This window comes from Cyanistes caeruleus, chromosome 2 (assembly GCF_971803275.1).
Source record: "Cyanistes caeruleus chromosome 2, bCyaCae1.hap1.1, whole genome shotgun sequence".
In the NCBI taxonomy this organism is placed as follows: Eukaryota; Metazoa; Chordata; class Aves; order Passeriformes; family Paridae; genus Cyanistes; species Cyanistes caeruleus.
Genome location: NC_141702.1, coordinates 58,525,970 through 58,552,431, shown reverse-complemented (window position 1 = coordinate 58,552,431; position 26,462 = coordinate 58,525,970). Strand labels below are relative to the sequence as shown.

Genomic DNA, 26,462 nt, shown 5'->3' with positions numbered 1-26,462 from the left:
GGAAAATGGTAATATTTTTAGGTTTATTTTTAAAGAAAACAAAAACAAAAGCAAAAAAAACCACAAGAAATGCCCAAAACATCCAAAATAAGCCTTTTTTATTAAGAAAGCATTCTCACAAATTGACGTCCTACATCCAGAAGGAAATTTGCCAACTTAAATAGCTCCAAATCAGGATTCAATGAGCAGATTGCATTCACTGTTAATAGCCTGAGCTCATTTTTTTTATGTCAGCTTATGCTACTAGATTGTATAAGGTAATACGTTTGCATTAAAGTGCTGTCTGCATGCTTATGCTGTTTTCATGAACGTATTTTATTTTGTTTTTATTGCTTTCATATAAAATCTTATAATTAACTAATTAGTAATCCTTACCAGTGTCACTGTGACTCATAAAAACAATGTGAATCAGCAGCTCTGACTGTTTCTCTAAAGGGCATCCCCCCAGCCCTAAGACCTACACCCCTGGTTGTAGAAATAAGTAAAACTAGAGTGGGATTAACCTTGGACTATTTCCCAGAGATTGTTATTATTCCCTCATCTTTCTATTCTTTGCAGCTAGGAGAAATCTGTATCAAAATGTCACCTATGGAAAACTGTCACTATGAGACCACGAGCTGGTTTTTCAAACAGTTCCTACACTCTGTTATTTGACAACTGTCACGCTAAGTTAAACTTGTAGCCTTTCTAGACAACATTTTTTAACAGAGGGATATTCTAGATATTTCAGAAGAATACTCAACCCCCATATATTAAGTTTCATCATGTTATTTATTATTAGTGAGATATTGGTTTGAGCCCCAAAGCATGTTTTAATATTTCTTCCAGAATATATTTTTAGCAATAACATTTATAACTCTGGAATTTTTGCTCTCTGTGTAAATGTGCAATTTCTTTTTACCTCTCACTATTATTTTTTATCCTTCAGTGCTTCCTTGGGCAATAAGTCATGCAGACCAATTACTGGTATCTTGAGAATGTATTCACTTTTATTGGTTTTGAATATGCTACCTGTTAATTTCATGGTGTAATTCTCTGGGGGTGCTTTTTGTTATGGTTCAGGATGAACAGTAATTCCCAAGAGAATCTCTTTATAGCATACTGTATCTTACAGTTTTACACAAATATTTTAAGCTAATTAATATAGTCCTCAAGTACTACTTAAATTTGTTTGAACCTTTCCCTCTCCTTTTCAGTTTACTGAACTGACTTGGAGACAAAAGTTACAAAATAACTGGTAGGCTATTTTGTACAGATACCTTGCTGCGAGATTTTCTGGTGCTGAAAGATAAAAATCGGAGACTCTTTTAATAAGAAATCCCAAATCAGTGGACCTTTGTTAAATACTAGGCTTGATCCAGACCATTATGAGAGCAAACAAAGTTATTTTTATTTCACTAAGTTTCAAAGAAACTGGAATGGGCCCCTTGTCAAAGTTGCCCATTGCTAATTTGCAGCAGCCTGATCGTAGGCAACCCCTGTTACTATTCACTTTTTCTTGACTTTGTTTTCACAACCAAAGATAGAGTCCTACATGCCCTGGCCAAATAGAGCGCTTAGAGATGAGATCATTTGATGAACTAAAGACCCTTTTGTTCACTGTTCTGGCTGACTGATGAGTTGTTTATCCTATTTTTTGTGACGACATTTAAAAATACACCTGTAGTACAATCCATGTCCCTAAGGAGCATTTAAGAAGTTTGTGAGTAGAAAGTACCATATGTGCAAACCACTGCAGTGAGTTAAGAAGATTCTTATTGAAGATTCAGTTGGGTCTTTTGAACTGAAAAAAATATTTGTGGGGTTTGTTCTGAAACTTACTAAATTGCTTTCATTATATTTCTGCAGCTAAAACAGATGTCTTTTGATATTGTGCTATTCATCTTTTATTAATTATCTACTTAGACATATGAACAGACCATTAGAAAACTATAAGCATTAGCAAGCTGAACTCTTCTGTATTGGATATACTCAAAATTTTCCTCTTAACTAAAATGTCCCTCATTAAAGGAAAATATTTCGGCATTGAGACAATATCCGCTGTATTCATAAGCCTACAGTTGAACCTAATAACTAACTTATTTTCTAATGGAAATCTATGTGTGTGTTTCTTGCATATATTGATGTTGCCAACTTGTCTTTCATAGAGAAATTAATTGACTGCTCTAACAAGCAGTAAAATGTCTATCATATATATAACATTTTTTAAATATAGCAAAATAGATTTCAACCTGGGTTTTTTTTTTTAACCTTAGGTAGGTTCTTAGACATTGGATTAGATATGTTAAATCAATAAATCATCTCTACAACAGGCAGACTTTGTAAAATGTTTTGGAAGCCTTGCAATGCAATTTAACAGGCCCAATAATAGTTTGAATTCATGGTGCTTTCACTGCATTGAAACTGCTGAAGATCATCAATAAAACTTCTGAAATGCCCATGTTCTTACTGGGGGGAAAGGAGGGATGGAAAGAGAGAAAACCATCTCTACTATGGTTTCAGCCCAGGAAAAGAAAATCATACTGCTGAAAATTATCTCCAAAGAACAAAAATGAGAAACCCACCCCGCAAATACACACTCTTCAGAAGAGGAGTAGTGTCCCTCTGTACTGGGTTTGGCTGTTAAATTTGGGTTAAATTTCTTCACAGTAGCTCATGAGGATTTGTGTTTTGGATTTGTGACCAAACCTGTGTTGATAACTTATGGCTGTTTTAGTTGTTGCTGAGCAGTGCTTGCAGAGTGCCAAAGTCTTCTCTGTTTCTCACTCTGTGCCATCCGTGAGCAGGCTGTGGTGCACAAGGTTTGGGAGGGTACACAGCTGAGAGAGCTGACCCCAGCTGACCCAAGGAATATCCCATATTACATGGATATGTAGTCCTCAGGGCAGAAGCTGGGGAAGGAGGCAGAAGGGAAGGTGGAATTTCAAAGTAATTGAAACAGGTGGCAACCTGTCTTCCCAAGTTACCATTACTTATGGGGCCTGTCTTCCTGGATATGGGTGAACACTAGCCTGCCAATGGAAAACAGGGAATAAACTTCTTGTTTTGCTTTGCTTCTGTGTGGGGCTTTTGCTTTACCTACTAAACTGCCTGTATCTTAAGAGTTTCCTCTCTTTTACCCTTCCAGTTCTCTCCCTGGTCCCACTGTAAAGCTGGGTGGGACTGAGCTGGCTCAACACAGCACTCTTGGGAACAGCACCTTAGATATGCTGTAATATACACTGAGTACAGAAAGTACTCTGTAAATAATTGCTGTTTAGATTGTCATTTCTCATTCTTCAATTACAGGTCCCTGCTCCCTAAAAACAAACAACTTTCTTTGTCTGAAATCCCTTCTTCAGAGGTAATCCTTAAAATATATTTTGATATGGAAGAAGAGGTGTAAAGCCAGTAAATGGGTGATACCTTTAAAGGTGATACCTTTAAATCATGTGGACCTGCACAAGCAATATGTGTATGAGAGAAAATTGGGGGTGCAGATTATTTTTGCAAATAATAGAGATTTATGTTGGTGGGTTGATTCATATGTTTTCAAACGTAGAAAATTATTTTTAGTTAAATAGACCCCTTTTAATTCTTCCTGCTGGCTCACTAAGCCATTGTCCAACTGATCATCATAACAAAACATCATAGTCTATTAAAAGCCTTAACAAAAATCTGGGAGACAAAACCCAGTCAATTCACACTTTTGTGGCCTCTAGGTCTCAGGGTACTTTTATAGTGTTTTCTTTTTTTCAATCATCACAACTTGCACTAAGAAAAACCCCACCAACCAACCACAGAACTTTCAAAAGGTTTGTTTCAGAGGAAGAAAAAACCAAATATTTCATATGACTGTAAGAAAATAAATAAGTATTCCCATCCAAAGTTAGATCATAGGTCCACCTTTCCCCAATACCAAATATTAAGAACTTTGTAAATTCTAAGACCAGGGTTACCTGCAGTGATCATTCTCCAGACTGTCTCATTTTTTCCAGAGGCTTGCATATCAGGTGATGCTTTTGCATTTCATCATCTTGATAGATACATTCCATGAATTTGGGCAGTTGCATATTTAACCCATGTAAGATTTTAACCTCAAAGCATCCCATGGGAAAGACTTTGACACGTGGCTTGCACAGTGTGTTGTTCAGGTTACCAGTAACTCTTTCTGATTGTTTGGAATGGTTGTTCCCAAGGTTGTCTGGCAAATTCATGATAATCGGAGATGTAACACTTGTGCAGAAGCTGAGGGCAGCTGCAAACAAGACTGGTGAAGGGATGTTGCAGTTTCCTGTGGCAGGGGATACCAGGTTAGATTATTAAATGGGAGAGTTGCTCAGATCTTGCCAATACAAAGAGGGAGGAAAAGAGCCCCTGTGCCACTTTGTGTGGGAGCCTCCTCCAAAGGCTGAAGTTACTGGAGAAAATCTTCTGGCTCACCAGAAAGATCAGATGAGCTTTTGGTGAGGGGCTTGCAGAAGTCACAGGGTGAGAAAACTTACAAGGAGAGAGAGCAAAAGAACTTCAGATATCTCACGTGTCACTGAAGCTATCACAAACCAGCAGTAATGCACAAAGGTCTGTTGATAAATTGATACTTCTTGTTATGAGGACAAAATATAAGAATGATGCAATTGAAGTTACTTATAACTTAGGAAGACAGGCCTGCAGAAATGAAAGACTGAAGGAATTAAACACATTGACTAAGGGTCCGGAGGAAACAAGATAGGAGCTGGACATAGAATAAAGTTAAGACATAAAGAGAGAATAGGCTGAACATAGAAAGAAAAAAGAAGAAAAAGAAAAGATGCAATAAAGATGAAATCAGATGTATCCATTTATGACAGCATTTCAAATATTTCCTCCCACATGTCCATCCAGAAGAGACCACAAATCTGAGGGTCTCTTCTGTCCCTTAATTGATAAATCCATCATTTTTGGTGTTGTTTTTTCAGCAGTCTGTGTATGCAGTACTAACCCATGTAACCCTATTTACACAAAAGCAGACAATGTGAATTTGTTGTTTGGTATACCAATAAGGATTTGGGAACATTGAGGTGAAGTTCTTGATGTTTTTCACAACTGGACTACACAACATTGCACAACATTTGCTTAATCAGAGTACTCCTTTACAATCAGATGTGTAACAAAGTGTTCAGGAGATGCTACTCCCTGCTTGCAAACACTCCAGTTTTCATATCTATCATTCCTTGATGAACTACAACTGCATCTTTGGTGTACTACTACTTCAAACAATGTATTTCTTATCTTCATGGCTACAGCTTTCCTCTCAGTGCAGCTCCTGCTTCAAACTAGGCAACCAAAAAACACTCCCTATGAACCAGTTGAAGGTAACACCCTGCATCTCCCTCAAATTGTCTTATTTGGTCATGAAAAGGGACCCCAGGCTCTTCCTTTTGTTCTGTATTCTGCTGCCATCCTGTGGCTATTTCTTTTCATTCACATCAAGATTTAACAAAAAATACTTGGGTTTGCACCTCATGCAAATTGTAGGTTCCACACTCTGTCCTGAAATAGCTACAAAACTTGTCTCTAGGAAATATACTCCTTAATTTCATATTTATTGATAAAGGAGGCATCTGGCCAACACTTGCAGAATAAGCATTTCAGAGGTTTTCAGCTGGATTGAAAAAGTTATTAGGTGAAAATTCACAGAATTTTCCATAATGAAGGGTAACAATGAGTGTACATATCATTTTACAGTTCAGTAAAAAAAAAAGCTTTGCTCACATGATTCTTTCCAGTGAGATGACATAAAGATAATTGCCCATAATGACACCTTGGATTGTCTCAGACAAATTCTACTTTTTTTTCCCTATACTGAGTTTGACTTTAACAAGCAATCATTGAAAGTACACTCTGATTTTTTAATTTTATTTGTGTTGAATGATGCATTTAGAGATGGGAAAAAAAAAAGAAATTCTCTGAGCCTTTTTCCTCTGGTTTTAGTTCTGAAGGTCTTGTATGAAACTGAAGATGGGTTGATGGTGAACATGGTATGGCTCTGCATTGACGATTGGACTTGATTATCTTAAACATATTTTCCAAACTTTTTGATTCTATGGTTGTGGGATCTTATCAGGGTAGGAAACTCTTCCTGGCCTCTAAGATAGATCCTGTGGTTTGTTACATCATCAGTCTTGCTGCATTTCATAAAATTACTTTAGTAACCTAATGGGTTTTGGTTTTATTTGGAATGCCTTTTCTGGGGAAAGAATAGGCTTCTAATTTCACCAGCCTAAACTGGAAATAAAAGAACATCATCAATTGCAGTGGACAAGTTCCTCAGCTGTTGACAAAGTCTTCCTGATAATGTTTCTCAACATACACATATGTATGTGAAGCACAGGCAGCCCTGTATTATTTAGAATGTGCAGACACCATCCTATCGAGTCTGCTCTGTCTATGCTGCCTTTCACAAACACTGCTTTGTGTCTCTTGGGTGCTCTCTGACCACTGTCCCCTCATCAGCTCAGACACATACTCTGAAAAGCTGTGTGGAGGATCAGTATGTGGCTTCTTTGTGGATAACTTCAATAACTTCAACATCTTAGTTCTGTTTGAAGGGATGGAGGGTATAGGGGGAATTTCCTGCCCTTCTGCAGTTGTCAGATTTTTGCCTTAAGCACCAAATGCAAACTCTTCCTGAAACATGAACACATTACATAACATGTCAGTTTTAAAGAGATAAATTATAGTGGTTTAAGCAAGTATTAAGAACAATACTCCATGTTAACAAAATTAATAGAAATTCCACCTTCTGCTTAACACACTTGGGTATGCTGTAGTGCCTAAGTTTTAATTTATCAATATGCGTAAATGCTGAAAATTCTGCTGTTCTTTCTGCCTAGAAGCGTTGCCATCTTGCTGAAGTTGAGCACTGCAGAACCTACTTCATGCCTAACACTTTTGGGAATTAAAAATTGCCTGACACTCCCCAAGAGCATTAAATGCAGTACGGATCTAGAGGGGAAAGGATGCTTTTCATAATATGGTAAGAAGAAATTTATAATCCTTACACGTTTGTAGTTCCTAAATTAAGATATAACCACCTGTTGCTTTACTCTGACATCTCTGAAGTGGCAAGCAAGGAATGCTGCAGCTTAAAGTTGAGATGCCTGTTTCTGCTGTTGCAATCCAACTGTTTTCCTTCCATTTGCTTATAACTGTGCCACAATCTTTAGGGGCAGAAATTTTCCACATCTTATGTCAGTTTAGGTGGGAAATGGTTTTAAAAGTTTAATCTCACATACTTGTCTGTCTATATTTAGATGCATGAGCCACATGAAGGAGGAGGAGTTGTCCATTTATCATCAGTCAGAAACCGTGAGGCAACACCTGAACTAAATTTTGACAAACTAGTATCTTTGTAGTATCAACTTGAAATCTAAATTTGAGCATGAGAGACAAAAGTTAAGCTGAAGGAATAGTAAAAGTATATGCATATACAGCAAGATTTTTCTCATCACACTTGGGAATGAGAGTATAGCACTCACTGACACAGGAGAATTTTAGGGTTCTTTTCTGCTCATTTTAAAGTGTCTGCAAGTATTGGCTGCTCTGGGAAACATTTTAACTTCTAAGATCTTAGCTTCAGAGCAGAGAGTAAACAGAAGCAAGAAAAGGGAGAAAAACCTGCTCCCAAAATTTGAATTTTAGGCTTCCAAAACATTTAGACACACTTAGTAACACTTTTAAAATTTAGAGATTATCCCATCATTTTTACACTGTGATGTTGAATTCTGTCTGACACAATGGTCTGCTTTTAGCAAAATAAGACAAATTTGTGTGGACAGCCAAATTTTTTAATCTGGCGAAGCATTTTGTTTGGTTACCTGTTCATTTTGTCCCAGCAGAGCCAAACTCTTGTGCTTTGTCCAGAATAAGTATATGCTAGACAAGCATGATACAGGAAGCCAAGATGTCAGACACTGGTTACAAAAGCTGTGTAAAGCATTAAAAGGGGCAGGGAATGAAACTGATGGTTTCCAAATATCTATTTAGGAACAGATATCTTCAATCATTAGTAGCTTTCATCCCCTTTTGTTTTGCTTGCATCTGCATGATTTTCAGTGATGAATCTCTTGATGGTTGGAATCCACCAGTCAAAGAAAATGAAATCTTAGCATCCTGAAGATCACTGAAATTTGATTAATATCGAAGGATGAGTAGCAATCATCTTGCTTGACATGGTACTTTTTGAAAAGAAAGATAAAAAGCCCTGTAATTTTGAGTTGTGTAAATTATTTACCTTTCTACTAGGAATTAAATTGAAGGAGCAATAAGAAGATGGAAATTTTCCAGTCAGCAGCTCTTTATAATCACTGTGTCTTGATAGGTCACACACAGATTTTGTACTAACTTCAATTGTGGTATATTCATTTTCTAGCAAGGTACTGACATAGGCAACATAGTATTATGATGTGTTTCTGTCTTGATCATAATCCCTAGGTCAAATTTCTGTCCAGGATATTGCATACAACCATAAAACTTTTCTTCCCACTGATAACGTGAAGATGAAGGTTAATGTGAAGACGAAAATATTCTCATTATTACAGCTGCAGTTAAACAGGAAAGAATTCAAAGTTCTTTGAATGTGAGTACTGAGTACTGAGCTTAAGTTGCTGAGTCCTTAACACAAAATTATCCTTAACTGCTGTTTGGGTTTAAAGTATTTTTCCACAAAAAATTAAAATTTGTTTTTTCTTCTCCATTAGTATCAGAAAAAAAGGTATTGTGAAAACATTATGACCAAATACCCATAGGTCTTGGAACTATAAATGTGAACTTAAAAAAGAGTTTCAAAAGATTATTAGACATATTCCTGTCTGCACAGGCAAGAAAGCCAGCCCTTTGTGTGTCTGAGGCAGCACATTATCTCTGCAAACACTTGTGAAACCCTCTTCTTTGTGGAGTGTGCTGGAAACCCACGAGAAAAACCTGTCCTCATTGCACTCTTTGCAGAGTTCTCAAAGTTCACATTGCGGATGATGAGCCACCACTTATGAATTAGCATATTATATAAATCATGCTTGATTATAAGGGTATATTCCCACGTCTTCACCAGCACAATGAAAATAGAACAGGAAAAAAGAACTGTATGACTGTTTTATTTACGTAAAGACATGTCATTAAAATTCTTTTGATTTTCCTGAAGGCAATTTTTTTACATTAGTAGGAATACAGATCTGGCCTAATTTCCTATCTGCAAATTAATGAGGATTGGAGATATTTAAATTACAGTCAGTGAACTCAGATATTTAGAAAAGGGAATATCTCTAGTGAAAGAGATGTGTGAAGAAAAATACTGCAACAAAGTTGGAAATGAGAACTTTTTGTGGATCGGGTATATGAAAATTTTCAACATATAGTGTTTTATATTTGGACCAGCAAGTTAAATGGGTATTGCAATAGAAACATGAATGGATGCTTGTCAAAGCTGGGCAGGGCTGGATTTTTCTTGAAAGTAAGAAGCTATTTTGCTTTTTCTCTTCTTTTGCCTTCCTTGCTGTATGTGCTATCAGTCAGGGTTACATATCCACCCTAATCTGAACCGTCACAGACATCAAATTGCATACTTTCATTCCCCAGTAGGGCAGAGGACCTGCTATGGCAGAGCTGCACAGGGGAAAGAGGGCTGGTTCCTGGGGGCAGCGTGCAGGTCACAGCAGGAGGTGTTGGGCAGTTGCAGAGTTTGTGTAACAGCTGGAACAAGTGCAGCCTCATGCAGAAATGGGCCCCCTCCCTAATAACATCAATGTCTGCAAATTCTCTGTGCTCTGTGGGGAGTCATGGAGGACACATGCTGCACAAGACAGTTATATATTGTGCTGATTGTATCCCTTTTCCTTACATTCTTGAACTTACTGGAATCACTGATTTTTATTTTTTTTTTAATTTTTAAAATGTAAAATGATTTCATTTTTTCCCTCTTCTTCTTTACTGTTGTTTCCTGAAATATTTGAGGAGGCCTGTTTGCTGAAAAACTGCTAATTTAAAACCTACAAATATTTGAAGTTAAAAATCTGTGACTTTTTTATGTTACAAATTTTCCATTTGATAAGGAAAGCTTAAACCTTTGACAAAAAAAATGGCTGTAATATTGATTTTTATTATTTATTTCAGTTGGTAATCATACCAATTTAATTTCTAAATATATCTACTGAGGTTGTACCTTTCCTTGATATTTTTGTCTCTAGTGTTTCAGAGTACTACTGTGTTGACAGCCCACTTCACACAGTTCAATGTTCTACCATTACATTTGTTGTGCAAAATAACTACTATATTCTTGGAAAATAGCTGCAAAGAACTGACTGATCAAGTGAAACTTGAAGACTGGGTTGGGAAGCAGAGGGATGATGACAGAAGAAGAAAGTGGATAATCCAATTTTTTATTGTGCATTCAAAAAATAAACTTTTTTGAAATTTTTCCAACTCTGAGTTTCTGCCCAAGGGCCTTGCTGATGTCTGAGCCCATTTCCTGCAGTACCCTGGCCTGTCAGGGAGTTCCTCAAAGAGTCACTTGCTGCATGGTGGCAAAGCTGAATAAATTTAACTGGAAACCTAAAACCCCTGTGGGCTAAAAGAGGCAAGTCTCTTGCAAGACACAAAAGGTCCTTACAGCTCATATTTTCTAAGGGTTTAACAGAAGTTCTGCTGTGGACAGCAAGGCATGTGTGGCCACTTATTGGCCTTATGGACTGAAAAAGGGACTTCTGCCAAAGGAATTTCCCCCATAGAAGTGGTAGTTACAATCTCTGTGGAGATATGATGCTGTTTACCTGTGCACAGGTCTGGAGTAGATGTACTCCTCAGGTCTAAATTCCTTTATCAAATATACTGTTTGTGTCTGTACAGATTTTGTTCACCCGACCGCTAAAACATTGTAGTACAGCATCTCCATATTGGCAGGTGAGAAAAGGTTTTTATTGAATCATGCAAGAAAGCTGACAGCATTCCTCATTCTTTAGGAGTGAATTCTCACTAATTAACTGTGCCCTTTGCTGCTGCTGACACGTGGCAAAAAGGTTATGTGTACCTTTTAAGATCAGCAGAAAGACTGGTTGGCAAAGATTTTCTGACCAATATGTGCTCAACTTGCCAATTTCAACCTACCAGAATCAAATGAAAATGAAAATAAACCCTTGAAAAGATCATCCCTTTCCGAACTTGGTCTTAATCCCCATGTGTCGAGCTGGTGTTGCTCTCTTTCCTGGCATCCTCTAATGGAGAATGAATTTGAAAACTGCTGCAGTAATAATACTATATAGTTACTGCATGCAACAAATATTAATGTAAGGTAAAAAAAATCAAATCAATTAAATTGTAATGATTGAGCTTGATACCTTTATCAATTTTAACTTTGGAAACTTAAACTAATTTTTTTTAATTAATACTTGATAGTGTTAAGTGAGTAAGAGAGCAGGGATAATGGGTAAGGGGAAATTAATGTAAAAATGCTGTGTTGTATTCATGAAGAATTCACCATGAAGATCTTAAATTTTCTCTAGAGATAAGCTGAACTGGCAATGGTGCTTTTACAGTGGAAGTACATTTTTATATCTTTCAGGAAAAAAAATCTTCCTCAAAATCCATATATATTCAAGAAATGTAAACCGAATGCTGAGATGTGGGAGACGATCTTTTAATTGTCTCTTTAGATGACCTCTGGAAATAAAATAACCACTGTTGTAGTCACAGTTCCCAGTCATTGAATTATCTATATGTATTTTTTTAACTTTTAAAATAAACATTCATAGATATGATACCACGGAGTCCCTAAAAGGTTTACAGTCATGTTTACATCTATCTTGGCAATCCAGTTACAGTCACATATAATGTATTGGTTTATCCTCATGATAAAGCATCGTTGATTGTTTACAAAAAGCAAAAACTGACTTTCAAGTGTCATAGGAAATTAAAATATATTGAACTGGAAACGCTGGTAAGTGGAGACATACCAGTCTATAACCAATTATTACCAATAACACTTCCAGAGGATTCAAGTGGAATCCTAGAGAGCTACTGGAAATAAATCCTGTGAGGACATCAGCCAGGAGCTGCATCTTCTCCTGCCCAAGCAGGCAGATGATCACAGAGCTCAGACGGGCTTCTACAGTCCCTGTTCTCTCTAAGCCACATGAACAAAATGTGCTTGGGAAGTTTCAGTTTACAGTATCATGACAAATAAAATTACAAGTTCAGTGCATCTGTGGATCTTGTTAACCCTGGGTCTCAGTCTTCCAGCTTTTTTGTCTCATAACAGACACTTTCCATCTAACTGTAGACAGTGGAAAATGGGGACAGTGCCTATTGGTGGCTCTTATCAGCTGGATGGATCCTAACAGACTTTCAGAATATGTATCTGAAGATACTAGTCTTATTTCAAACTTAATTCTTTCAGTATAAAATTGAATGGATAGCAAAACATACTCCAAACATACTCCAGAAAAGCTAAGAAACAGATACTTTATTTTTAGATATAAGTCCTACAGTTGTTAAAAAAGTTTACTGTAGTAGATTGACTAATACTTGATATTTGTAGCTGTTGAGTCACTGAGGTCAAAGATAGTTAGATCTTGGGTGATCACTCTTCACCAGCAGCTGATCTCCCTTACCAGATGATATTTCATACCAGATTGTAGTCCCCTGTGTTTCAGTAAAAGGATTTTCAGTTTATAGCCTACATTTACCTCATCTCCTTCAGCCAGCTCACTGTGAGACTGCACAAACCCAGAGTGAGGGAAGCAGCTGTTTTATCTGTGCTCTTCAATACAGGCAGTGGATTTGTAAGCAATTACTTTTCAGCATCTTTTCTGAGTTCATGTCCTCTATGCTCATCAGAGATGACAAATTAATTAATATAGTGAGCAGAAGAATGCAGTAAGAAGCCAAGCACCTTCAAAACCTAAGGGTCAGTTATGGGGATTTTATGTTTTGTTTTCCCAAAAACAAAATAGCAAATCTTTAAAAGTTACTACTCTCTCTTTTTATTTTTCTTTATTTTTTTCTTTAGGATAGACTTCCCATATGAGATGGCTTTTATTTTTGTTTTTTTTTTTTTTTATTTCTAAAAGATGGAAGGCCAGATGTCCAGTCTGGGACAGAAGACACCACTCACCAAATCATGAAACCCTCACAAGAGCAAGCATAAATCTATCTACCTTAAATTTACTACTTCCTTTCACAACTAGCTCTGAATTTCATAAGGTCTTTCTGAAAACTTTATGGCAGGTTTTGTCTTTCTTGCTTCCTTCCTTTTCATTTTACCAGCTGGGCCTTGCCATGCTGGGAAAGAGAGGATCTGATACGCAGACAGGGGTTTCCACAGACAGAAAGGAAGTCAAATACTCATCTGACATAGAGTCATAAAACTTCACCAACTTTGAATCCTTATTTTGCCTCAAAGAAATGAAAAGGAGCACCCCAAAATCTCTCAAGTTGCAGCAATGTATGGTTAGGGGTATCAAGACTGGTCTTCAGCATTTTTTTCCCATTCTTGTAGCAACTGACTTCCTCATTACCTGCTAGGAGTTTAGGTATAATACTGATAACCTGAAAAAAACAGACAGAATCTACCTGCCAAGGCAAATTTTAAAGTAATTTAACAGGTCTGGGATCTAGATGAGAAATACAAAGATGGGAAACTCCTGACCAGAACTTTTCTTGGCTGGTTGTTCAGTCCATCTTTGGGTAATCAGGCATCACAAGGTGCCTTGATACTGCAATTCAGTCAACTTAAAAAATCTTAGTTGTGGTGGATTCCTTTTAATCTTACCACACTCTGGATGCTTCCCTTGTCCATCTGCCTTCTTGATGATTATTTAGTTGTTACAATTTGTTACATTATTTCTGTGTATTCTAATTACAAACCCTACAGCCCAAGAAAACTCACCCTTCAATATCTTGTTTCATATTCTAACAGAAAAAAAAGATCATGTAGATGTTCATACATACATGTAATTTTTCTACAGTCTCTCAGCACCAAGATTTGACACCTAGAACAGAAAACTGTGACAGTATTCTAAGGTTTGGTCTTCACTTTAATATACCTGTCGTTGTGTTGTGTTAGATGAGTCCTGAAGGCAGTTGCAGATGAAGCCTGTAAGAAAGACACAATAGGAATTTACCAACTTTGGACTTGTTTCTGTTACAGTTAATGTCAAGGCTATTTCTGACATGGATGCTCTTCCTCAGCTAAGTTTTTAGCACATTTTCTTCTGATCATTTTATTGATAATTCTATTGCTTACTTACCCACAAGAGCAGTTACAGTAATCAGAGCCATGATCTCCTTTTTGTTACTCCTTTACCAAGAGTAGCTAGTAAATTATTTTATTTTATTTTATTTTTATTTTATTTTATTTTATTTTATTTTATTTTATTTTATTTTATCTTATCTTATTTTATTATTTTATATCTCTCTTTCCTAGTTCCTCCTCAGATTCCTTAGTTTCCCCCTGTGGATAGTTGAGAAAAATGTGATACTTAATCACTAAAAAAAATACCAACAAAATTTGTAAAAGGATAACTATATACACAATTCTATGTATGTTGGTATGGATTATAATGAAAACCTTCTTTCATTTATGTGTAACATTAATAGCTGAGTAGCTAGGTCCTTTCTCAGGGGAAGAATTGAATTACAAAAAACTGAGGAGGTGTGATTTCATTTCCTTCTTGCATCTGCAGAACATTGTGGGGTCAACAGTCTTTATTTTATTTGCTTAGTGAATGATATAGAAAATGTGCTTTTTAAAAAACGTGAACACGGCAGATAAACAAAGATCTATACAAACTAAATGAAAGCTTTTTTCAAAACGAAACTCCACTTAGTGTTTTTCCTCCTGTTTGGTTAAAAATCTGAGTAAGCCATGTCAAAGGTTAGAAACACAAGAAGCAATTAGGCATTTATTAGGTTTTTTTGCTTTGTTATATATTCTGCAGAATAAAGATGATATCTGCTTTATTTACTACAAATATGCAGACTTCAGACTGCCTTGCTATTATCCAACCTGAATGCATGGAGCTAAATCAGAGGAAGCTGTTAGTGAAAAACAACAGGATACAAAACCACTGCAAATATCAGGTCCTTTAAAGAACAAAGAAGAGCTGCTATTTATCCTCAAGTGGCACTGGAGAATAGAGGAGACAGAAGCAAAATACCCTGTGTCCAAACAAGCTAGTGGCCTGCAGCCTCATCATCCCTGAATCTAGGAACAAAACAAATTCTAAAATCTTACAGATGCTGAGGTTGGCAGAAGTGAGAGTGAGTGGGTTTAAAACGCACTGGCAGACACTGGGAGCAAGGGAAGGGCCTCAGCAGTTTGCAGCCACACTCACAAAGGCAAGGAAGCAAGGAACTGGGTGGACAAATCTTAGTGATACTGGCCAGGAAATAGCAGGGTGCAGGCTGAGTATGAAACCTATTGCTGTTTTAATCACTTTTCTTTATGCACTGCTGACGGAGAGAGACATAAAAACAGCATTTTTACTTTACAGAAACTGGTTTTGAGACTCTAAAGTCAAATTTTATTTGGTTTATTGAATTTATTTGTCATTGCCACACGTTTTTGTTGTATTGTGCAGGAAATAGAACAGGCTGCATGCAACTCCTTTCCTGCTGTCATCAGGCAGTGTTACCTGAAATTGCACTATCTGCTTGTGCTCTTGATATAGACAGAAGACATAACCCCCCCAAATAACTGCGACTGTGACACTTCCCCATATAATCCTTCAGAGAAGGAGTGGGAAAATTCCAGTCCCAGATTTTCTCAGGTAGCAAAACCCTCTCTTGGTCCCAGTTATGGGTGTTTGGCACCTCATCAGGCCTTTGATGAGGTGCCAACAAAAGCACAGGTGATCCTTGGTTCCTAAAGGGTGCTTTTAAAAAAAAAAATGCTGTTGTGTTCATAGTAATGTGTTATTATCATGAATATGTTCTGGACTTGGTCCTTTCATGCCAAAGGTGAACTCTCAGTGTTAATAGGATTGTTCAAGTGAATTTTGAACCACTTGAAGGCCTTAAATTGTATAAATCTTTCACTTGCAAGCCAAAACTGTATTCTAGTCATATCCAACATCAGAACAACTGAGCTAGTTCACAAATTGCACTCACTATTACAGTATCGCAGCTACTTTTATTTGGAAAAATGTATAGTAGAACACTGCACATATCATTCCTTTAACTGTTTATACACAGTGTCCTCTGGAGGAATTTGATATGTTTTTTCACTTAGCCCAGTCATGATTCAATTTCTCACATTCTGAACAGCAGGCACAGATCTATATTTCTTTTCTTTATTTCATTACTGGCTGATAATTTTATTGTATTTCATTTTGAGATTCGTCTCATGGACACAGTATGTGTTTTGCATTTAGCTAGATCTTTCTTATTTTTAGAACTTGCCTGATTCACAGCATGCTTAAAAAAATAAAAAAAAAGCCAGTCACACAGTAGCTTTTGTTCTTGCAACCATTTAAAATCAATTTGTGATCCTTTCCACTCAATCTTTTTCTTTAAAACTGATAATATTTTCTGCATGAAAAGTTGCTGAGTTGAGAACAATAATATATATTAAAACCATACATGCATTTTTCTTTTTAATTGGTTGTATTATATCTGCACATTTTCTTATCACCTTCTTCAAAGATGGGATCGTATCATAAAAAGCTTTGTACAAAAGAACAAATAAAGGACCCACATATTCCCTCTGTGACTGCACATACAGGAAAAGAAATCTCAGCTTGGGCAGTCATGTGAAAAGCTATTCATCTTCCCTTTTTCAGTCTAAGGTAAAAGTCTTGAATTTTGCTCTCTAAGGTTCTGGGAGGAGCATGGGTGAGAAGCCTTTTGTTCTTGTTATCTACAACCTGTCAAGGCAATCACTTTGTCTTCTAACTCATGAAGGCTTTTCGGTCTTGTCTACAACAAAGCACTTTAAAACACGGGTCTAGTGAGCGCCCTTTGGGAATTCCTAAACTGAAGCATTACCCCTGAGTATCCCATCTGCAACATGCCAGCAGCAGCCTGGATCCTGCTTTGGGGATGTCCCAAGGAGCACATCTGCAGCAGCCAGAGCAGCCACATACATGATCCATGATGAAATTTGCTTCCACAAGGACTACTGGCAGACTGACTCTGAATTTTGTCTCAATTTGATGCTCATTCTAAAACCCAAAGCTCAAAATATTTACTGTTACAGTGGAGGAAAGACAAGATACAAGTCCAGAAGTTGAATTTATTTGTCATTGCCACACGTTTTTTGTTGAACTGTACAGGAAACAGAACAGGCTGCATGCCACTCCTTTCCTGTTGTCATCAGGCAATGTTACCTGAAGTTGCACTATCTGCTTGTGCTCTTGATATAGACAGAAGACATAACCCCCCATCATAAGTCGAGATGTTTCCTGCTTTTTCTACAACCTGTAAAGTATTCAGACAATATTTGTGACTGGTGTAGAAAGTGAACTAGAAATGGAGCCACATAATTCTCTTAGATTCCCATTCTCATGCAGGAAAATTTTATTGCAGACAAACATCAAAAGTAATGCTGGTAGGAAGTGTTTGAAATATTAAAATACAAAGCACTTCAAATTTTTTTTTAATGTCCAGGTGTTCTTTTTGTCACACAGTTTGACATTACAATTTTTTCATGTATGGGAAGTGTTTTAGTATTTAATATTCTTCAAATACAATGATAAAATTTCTTTTAGGTTAATATATCAATGCAATCACTGGTGAAAGTATGCCTTGGATTTCAGGGTTCTTACCAGTAGCTAAGATTATGATTCAGAATCATTATATCCTTTCATATTTATACTGTGATAAGATACAGTGATAAAAGTAAACAAGTATAGAGAAGTACATTTTTTGAAATGCATTTTCTCTCCTTACAAATCTTTTTGATTTTTCAGTTGCTGCTTTTAATCCCCCAAACTCTCAACCAGTGCTTTTAATCTGCCAGCACACAGCAGTGTATATATCCTTGTGAGGTCTCATGTACTTAGAGGCCTGTGAGGTTGTAACACTCATTTAGACACCATCAACTCGTGTGGTTTTTCCTGGGTTGAGCATTTTGGACTCTGAAAAGTTGACACAATATTTTCAGACCAAGAGTATGGGTTTTAAGGTTTGTTCAGCCCTTCCTTGCCGTGTATATTCAAAGCCTTTGAATCCTTTGGCACACAAGCACATGGATAAACACTGCAGAAATAATATAAAGAAGCTAGACATAGGGACAAACAGAGGTCTGATGCTTAAATTCTTCCTCTGACTATTTTGTTTACGATATACAGACACAGTCTGTACCTCCTGGAGGACCTGATAGGTGGCATCAAAAAGTCGCTTTGTTTTGGCATAAAAAACTATTTCAGCTAACTTGTAGAAAGAGACACTGGGCACAATCTCTAGAGTTCATGAGTCTGACTTTTTTTTCCCCTTTTTTTGTCTCAAAATGCTAATCTTTCATCTTATATATATATGTAAAAGGACCAAAATGAGATTTTGGTCGCGGAGATAGTGACAGTCATAGGAGTTTGTTTGTCCAGTGTTGCAAATTGATTCTTTCATTGTAGAAAATACAAGTTTTGATGGAAAAACAAAAAGGTAGAGCAAACTATGTAATCCAAGTTGTCACTTGTTATTCAGGCCATTGTTTCTATCAACTGTTCTCTGTGGCACAACTCAGTAAGGATATCTGTAAGCATTTGAAGATGTAAATAATGTAGTCAATTGCTTCCAAACCAGAAAAGTTGAGGATTTTTATCATTCTTGTGGCTGTCTCTAAGGTCTATTGAACTCAGCTGTGCATCTTGGATGATTATACCTAACACACTATTCCTGTTTGCTGTAAGTTTATAATAATTTTTAACTTCTGCAAAGAAGCAGATGTTTAACAAAATGTTTGGACAGCAAGCTGAGCACAGCCACATTACTTCATGGCCTTCATCTGTGTAAGGTTACAGAGTTATTGATGTGCTGCAAACTGAGAGCATAGATTTTCTTTCATATAAAACATGTTTGAATTTATCTGTAACAAAGTAAGCAGAAATCACATACTCTGAACTGCAACTGTGGCAGTTTTAATATTTCTGTAAAGTTCTTTTATCTGCAGTATCAGGGCATCCTTTTGAGTTTCCTATCAGACGTAAAGAAAATTTAAAATTAAATAGAAGCCTGAGTGAAAGAAAGTTCTAGGACAGATTTTTGTTATAGAATTTTTATATGTTAATTCTACTTAATTTGACTTCCTAATGTTAGTGCAAGAATCCAGTAGAAAAAATTTAAAGGTCATGTTATGGATAAAATAGAGAATTTTAGAATTCTCTAATAGTTTTAGAACTAGAAATATGAGTAAATGTTATAACTGAGAAAGGGGGGAAGTTCTCCTAGGGAAGGAAAAGCAGTAGATCTCAGATCCTCAATCTCCTAGTGAATGAGCTCTGTTCAAAGTTCTTCTGGAGTACCTATGGTACAAGGATTTGTTTCTTTACAGGCAGTGTAAGTGCACTTTGCTAGACATGTTGGGAGAGGGACCTGTCATTTTGTGAGAATGTGAGCAGTGAACAGGAGGAATGGTGTGTTTCCTGGGAATAACCTGAGGAAAATTTTGATCAGATACAGTAAAATGGAGTGACCATTGAGCATTTTGGACTAGCCTGCTTATGTAAGTGGGTCTTTTAGTGGCTTTTTTTTTTCATTCATTTACCTTAAAACATATTTAGCATTGAGATTTTGGACTTTTTTTTTTAACACAGTTATGAATGTTTTATATTGGTCTCTAATCTGGATTATGCCTTCTAGGCAACATTAGAGCATAAAGGCTAAATAATATCTTTCTCAAATACTACTTAAGACATAAGAATATAGTAAATGCAGATGAGCCATCCTATCTCTGGGGGGTTTTATAACTTACTGCTCTGATTGACATTTCCCACTGATACAAAAGACATGGTTTCCATATCTGAAATGTGGCATGGACATGTGAATTCTGAGCATAAATCGCCAATATCAAAATTCAAGAATCTTAGCCTAGCCTACATTGCATCTTCAAGTATATTGTCCTTGGCTGGTAATTACAGTCTTTTATTCAAGACCTATTTTAAGATACTGTTTTTTATATAATGTATATTTTTATCTTGACTTTGAAAGATCAGATCCTGTTTGTCATGTAAATTCTGCCTTGTGAATGCTTTAGGGACTTAAAGGAACATCTCAGCTTCCAAGTAATTGAAGCAGCAGTATTTTTCCTGTGATTGCCATGTATATGCACTTTTCTTCCAAATTCTTCTGACTGAAATAAAGATGATGGGGTGAGATGCAAATTTAAAATTAAGTCCATTCACAAATGAAAAGTCTGAAATAGATTGTATTTAGTTCTACTTGGAGTCAAAATAAATTAAAGTGAAAAAAAATCAAGTATTTATAATATGCAGGCTGAATGCTCAGTTCCAACACAGAAGTTAGTGGAGGTCCTCTTCCTTTTTCTTGTTCTGCTCAGCCTTCCACCTGGGTAAACTTGAACACAAGAAGCTTAACCAAGGAATCCTATGTGGAGTCACTGGTATAAATCTCCCTGGCCTGGATCCCTTCAGCTTTTAGGAATCTTCAGCACTGTTGGGATCACCCAGGTCTGTGGGCTGCAAGTGGTATTAAGAAAACTCAAAGAAGTGGTATTTTGAACAGTTGCTATAAAATCAAGCAACTTGAATATCTAAGATCATGCTACAATGAAATTGTTCAAGAGGGAGGAATTCTCATCAGTTTTGCCAGTTTTTACCAACTGCAAATCTAAGTGAGGGTATTTTTTATACTGGTAGAGGTGCTGGGTATAATAGGTATTTTTTTATGTCTTGCAGTAATCTACTCTGCTTTCCTGTAATTCTGCATATAGTATCTGCTTGGAATAAAAAAGATGTGACAATTGCAGTAGCTCTAGTGTTCCTAAGTCCAGCAGCTGTCTTGAGATGTATACATTCTGCTTATTTTTAAACATGCAAAACTTTTGGGAGGATAGCAGAGGAAAACGAAGAATTCAAAGTGATTACCAGAGTAACTTATAAATAACATGTAAAACAATGGTATGTAAATGTATCATGTTGTAGTTAGAATACATTGCCACAAAAACTTTTTATTTAATTACAGGCCATGGAAAATGAGTCTCCAAAACCAGGCAGAATTTTAGACAAAGCTAAATAATGCTTCATAAAGGGGGCAACTGCTTCCTCACTTCCTGTTGTGGAGGAAAACTTAAGGCTAATAAACTACATTAGAGGAAAAAAAAAAATTTCCACTGAACAAAGCAATGAGTCTGGACAAAAATCATGTCATTTTCTCTGCATTTCCAGGATTTAGGCTCTCTCTCTCTCAGTTTTAGGAAGACTGCCCACTTCCACATGTAAATTTCTACTTTTCTCAGAAACCTATGGGATTATATGCATTCATGTTTCAGTCTGGCAGAAATGTCTTTGTAAGCATCATCCAGCAGCAACTGTATTATTGAAAGTGATCTGCTGAAGTGATAAAAACTTTCAAGAGGTCAACAATTTGTCCATGACATTTAAATGATATGGGCTGAGCTCTGCACACATCCTAAATTATATGGCCAGGTAACATAATCTATATGAAGAGATTTCTCTGATATCATCTATGCAAAGTAAAACGATGTGAAAGACACATATATTGGTGTCAGAATGAAAGTGCAATAGTTTTTTTACTTCATGAAATATAACTTAACAAGCATGTGGTTCTTATTTCACACAAGCCTCTTAGTTCTCTTCTAGTTTAGGGAAAGTGATGTGAAGCATGTGTAATGCTATTTATACCCTCTTGGGCCCATCTATGAATTCATGATTTGAGTTCCTATTTATGTTATTTTTCGTTGCAAAACCATCAGAGTGGATAAAGATTTTCAGAAATCCACATGTTGGTAAATAAGGCTGTTACATTTTCTACTTCTTCAGAGTTAATTACTGGTTAATTCATATGGCAGAATTAAAACAAATACTGAAAAACTTGTGTTTCAGATAATATCAGTAAATTTGAAATATAACTGCATTTTGTATACATCTGTGGGAGTAGGCATTATCCTGAAAACTTTTTATCTTGTTAGTATCACTCACTAATTTATTTTAATGTCTAATCATTTATTTCTCACTCTCTCTTTCCTGTTTTTTTTGGTTTTTTTTACTCTCTTGTAGGATATGAAGACTCCTGAATACTCAAACAGAAAGCCTCTCTGTGTATGAAAGAGAGGAATCCTTTTCACTAGCACACTTAAGGGCAGACTTAAACCCAGCAATCAGATCACTGCTCTGCCAAACTTGCAATTTGAAATACCATGTAGGATATGCTAGCAGGATATTAATATAGCTTTTTTGAAGAAGGTTTTCTTCCTGTGGTCCATTTTATCTCTGCCAGTTATAAGTTATTTCAAACTGGAGTTGACTGTCTGTAGCTCCTGAAGCACACCAGCTGCCATGCTGCAGTGCAGCACTGACCTCTGTGTTCTGGATGACTCCAATAGAATTGTTCGAGTCATTTGACATTAAAATAATGTTCAGTGACTCTGTCATTTTCAACCAATTTCCTGAATAATTTCAAATCTATTAATATACAGGAAACTGCTGCTTGACAAAGGTTGGATTCTGTGAATGCAGGAGCACCAGTTAATTTTTAACTTCCCTTATTATCTGAAATGAAACCTGATATGACAGACTCATTTTCAATACCAGATAGTGAGGAAGATGGAAGCAATGCACACAACTGACATCCTTGCCTGAAAAATTGCAGTGATCTTTTATTTCCCTTGTAGTCCAGTGTTTTACATGAAAAAAAACCAACAAAGCTAAGCTAAAAATACAATGCTACTGCACAAGGCTTAGGAGACTTTGCTCCAAAAACTCACAGAAATTCAGGAGAAGAGATTTGATTTTAAACAAGAATTTTGCCTTTACACTTGTAGCTTATTAACTGAGACTGTTGATTACAGTTATGAAAAGCCAGCAACATTTTCTTTCTTTATCAGGCTTCTTGGCTGGAATAAAAACAGAGGAGCTAACTGATCTATAATAGGCACAATCTAGATCTTGTTACTACTGCTTCTTCCAATGTTATCTCCATTTTTATTTTCATGGTTTTACCTAATGACAATATTAAACAACAAAAAAAGCCAACATATATCCTGACACTTTAAGGTGCTGAACGCTCTTAAAAGTTATGCCCAGTAGATTTTTAATTTAACTGTTATGTTTTAGACAGCTAACAATTCCAGCTGAGTTTACACCTATTTTTTTCATGGCATCTTAGATTGTATGCACTAAAGGGTGTCTGTGCCAAGCTGCCTAAAGCTTGCTGAAAAGATCACTTCTCTGCTGAAATGACTGACTACATATTATGAGCCAGTAAGAACTGAATCATTAAAGAGTTTATTTTCAGCAGACACAAAAAGGAATGATGTTGCTGGATTGAAAGACATGACATATTGTTTTACTTTGATGAATATTGAAGATTGTGTCTTAAAGAAAAATTGAAGACCGCAGATCATGTCAAAAAAAAATAGATAAGCCCAAGGGGAGAAAGGAAAGGGAACCACGAGCTAAAAATTGAACTACTGAAATGTGGTGATGATTGTAGTCATTATACTGCTGTCAATTAGATTAGCAAGTTGCTCTGGAAATGGTATTGGATGACAAAGTAATGGAAAACTTATTTTGACTGCAACCAATTGGCTTACAGCAAATTACCTAATGAGTGACTTGAGTTTTCAATTCCAAGGTGGATTTCTCAAACTCTCAATCTTCTGGATAAATACCTAAAATAAATCTGATCATTATCTTCTTGCAAGCAATATCTCTGGAACACAGAAAACAAGCAACTCTTATAGAATTTTTCCCAAATACTTCTGAAGAAATGGAAAATATGTATATCTCTCCTTCTCTGAAATAGGCAGACTCTGAATACTCCTTTCTGTCAATATCCAGCCTTCACAGAGGAGCTCATGGAAAGGCAATAGGCCTCTCCTGACAGGAGACATGCTTTAGCATTTGGTGTAGGGAAAAGAAAAACTGTAGAAAAGGACGATTTCAGGGCAAAGAAATTCTGGTCTGAGTCCCCAGCTCAATGAACACAATCCTGGAACAACATGAGAAGAATATGACCATGTGTAATGAAATGACAGATTTTCTTTGTGGCCCTCAATGGATGGCCCATCTCTTTCTTTACTCTTTGTACATGCTGGGTGCAGTGTGGTTTCTGGAAAGAGCTAGACATCATGTTTCCCTTTAGTCTTAATAGCCTGATCCTTTATTTTAATCCAGTGAAAAAAAATATGATTTCCATTTAACGCTGCTAAATAAAATCTGGTAATTGGTAAGTATAGGTAGCAAATGTTAGGTATGCAAGAATGGGGAAAATGTGCCAGAGATATAGAAATGATATTAAAGTATAGCTTAATTCCTCATCTCTAGTCGGAATTGAGACAATGTACAGAAATTTTATGCCATGACTTCAAAAAAGATAGTACCCTTAGGTATGTTCTTAATCTAGTCACAACATGACAGACAGGAAGGTCCACTAGTTCAGTTCTTTATTTAGAGTCAATTGATGTAAACAAGTCTGAAATTTAAACACATGTATCCATATAGGCTTTTCATATGTATACCAAAGCTATTTTTCAAGCACTATAAGTTTAATTGACACATCTTTTGATACAGGAAACCCTTCCTTCACAGTTCAAGGCGTTGAATTTCTGTGTGTTTGTCTCACGCAGAGTAGGAAAGGAAAGCAGTAATAATAGCCATGAGTCAAAGCTGTGGTAGCAGGTCTCAAGCTGTAACATCTGTATACATCCACCAAAAATATGGCTCTAATAATTGCAAGATGGTTCTGTCCAGTGTTTACTACAGTGATGATGTAGTGATGACACAGTACAGTTGTATAAAACCCAGACTCTTTAATCCATTCTTCTTGTGTCTTTGGATGGTGTCCATACTTCACTTGCACTGCACTGCTGACAAATGAGTGAAGAATGCAGAATGGTTTTTTTCTGTCAGGAGCTGTGCAGCAGCATTGTCTAATTCTTACTGTAGATACAAAAAAACCAAAAAACTTTCCATGAACATGAAGCCATGCTGGAGACAGAAACCTGAAATGTTATTCTATATCTTGTATGAGACTAATTCAGTCAGGTGATAAAGAGTTTTCATTTAATTCATCTAAATTTTAAATTTAAATTATTTATTTAAATTCTTTAAGAATGCAGATCTTGATATTTTACTAAATACAGAGATGGGGAAGTAGAAGAGTTTGTTTAGAATATAAACACATTTCAGCTGTGAATTCTCAACTTATTTTTGACTATTCTGGTTCTTACTGACTTTTTGTAAACACTTTTCCTACCTCTTATTTCACTTTTTTTTTTGTTACTACTTCAGTTTATTTTCTTTGAAAACAATAAGAAAATCTATTTTTAGGATAATCTATCCTAAAGTACCCCAAATCCTCAGCAGGAACTGAACTAGATGCACTAAGATCACTAGCAGCCTTGCTGAGCAGTTTTGCAAATTGTCTGTCTCATCTGGGACTGAGGAGAGACATTTTATTCTAAGTCTGAGCAACACTTAGGACACCAATGTTCAGCAGCACCTAACAGAAAATTCCTATAAAATATAAATAACAATAATATATAATTATATATATATAAATATAACATATGTTATATGTTATTATATTTACATATATAATTATACATTATTATATATACACACACATCTATGTATGTATATGTATATGTATATGTATATGTATATGTATATGTATATGTATATGTATATGTATATGTATGTGTGTATATATATACACATCTAAAGAACAACAGTATTGTGATAATCTGTAACAAAAATATAGAAATTTTGATGAGACACATAGAATACCTACAGTTATGTCTTATTTATTGGTACAAATAAAGAAGGTCATGGTAATCACATTTGGTATGAAAAGGCTGATAAAGGAAACAGTCTTCTTTTTCATCTTTTATGGAATGAAAAGCATGCCATTACTTCTGTCAAGTGAAATGGTCCTTCACAGGAGAATAGTAGGTGCTCTTCAAGAACAAGTTAAGGAGAACATTGCCCTTTATTCTACATGGAATGACTTGTACAAAAATTAATTTTTACTGATGAATTAAACCAAGTTAATACTAAACATATACAATTCTTAAAAGAATATTAACATGCTAACATGAGGGCAGTAAAACATATGCCCTAAGATGTGATCCAATCCAATTCCAACTGAAAGGATTAGAAAGACTACAACTTACTTAAAAAACATTCACTCAAGCCATTAGGAAGACAGGCCTTTGAAGTTCAAGTGTTTGTTAGGAGAATAAAATTTTCAAACCATTCCTAAATAAAACAAAAACAAAAACAAAAACAAAAACAAAAACAAAAACAAAAACAAAA

General features: G+C 36.0%; 1 protein-coding gene across 1 annotated transcript in view; it reads left to right on the top strand.

Annotated features, from left to right (window-relative positions):
• Positions 1-21,289, top strand: part of FBXO5 (F-box protein 5) — a 72,379-nt gene extending 51,090 nt beyond the window's left edge. Inside the window, exons 8-10 of the transcript XR_015283262.1 lie at positions 6,855-6,997; positions 8,455-8,599; positions 19,499-21,289. The gene's annotated coding sequence lies outside the window, so the exon portion shown is untranslated. The remainder of the gene's footprint in view (positions 1-6,854; positions 6,998-8,454; positions 8,600-19,498) is intronic.
• The last annotated feature ends 5,173 nt before the right edge of the window (positions 21,290-26,462 follow it).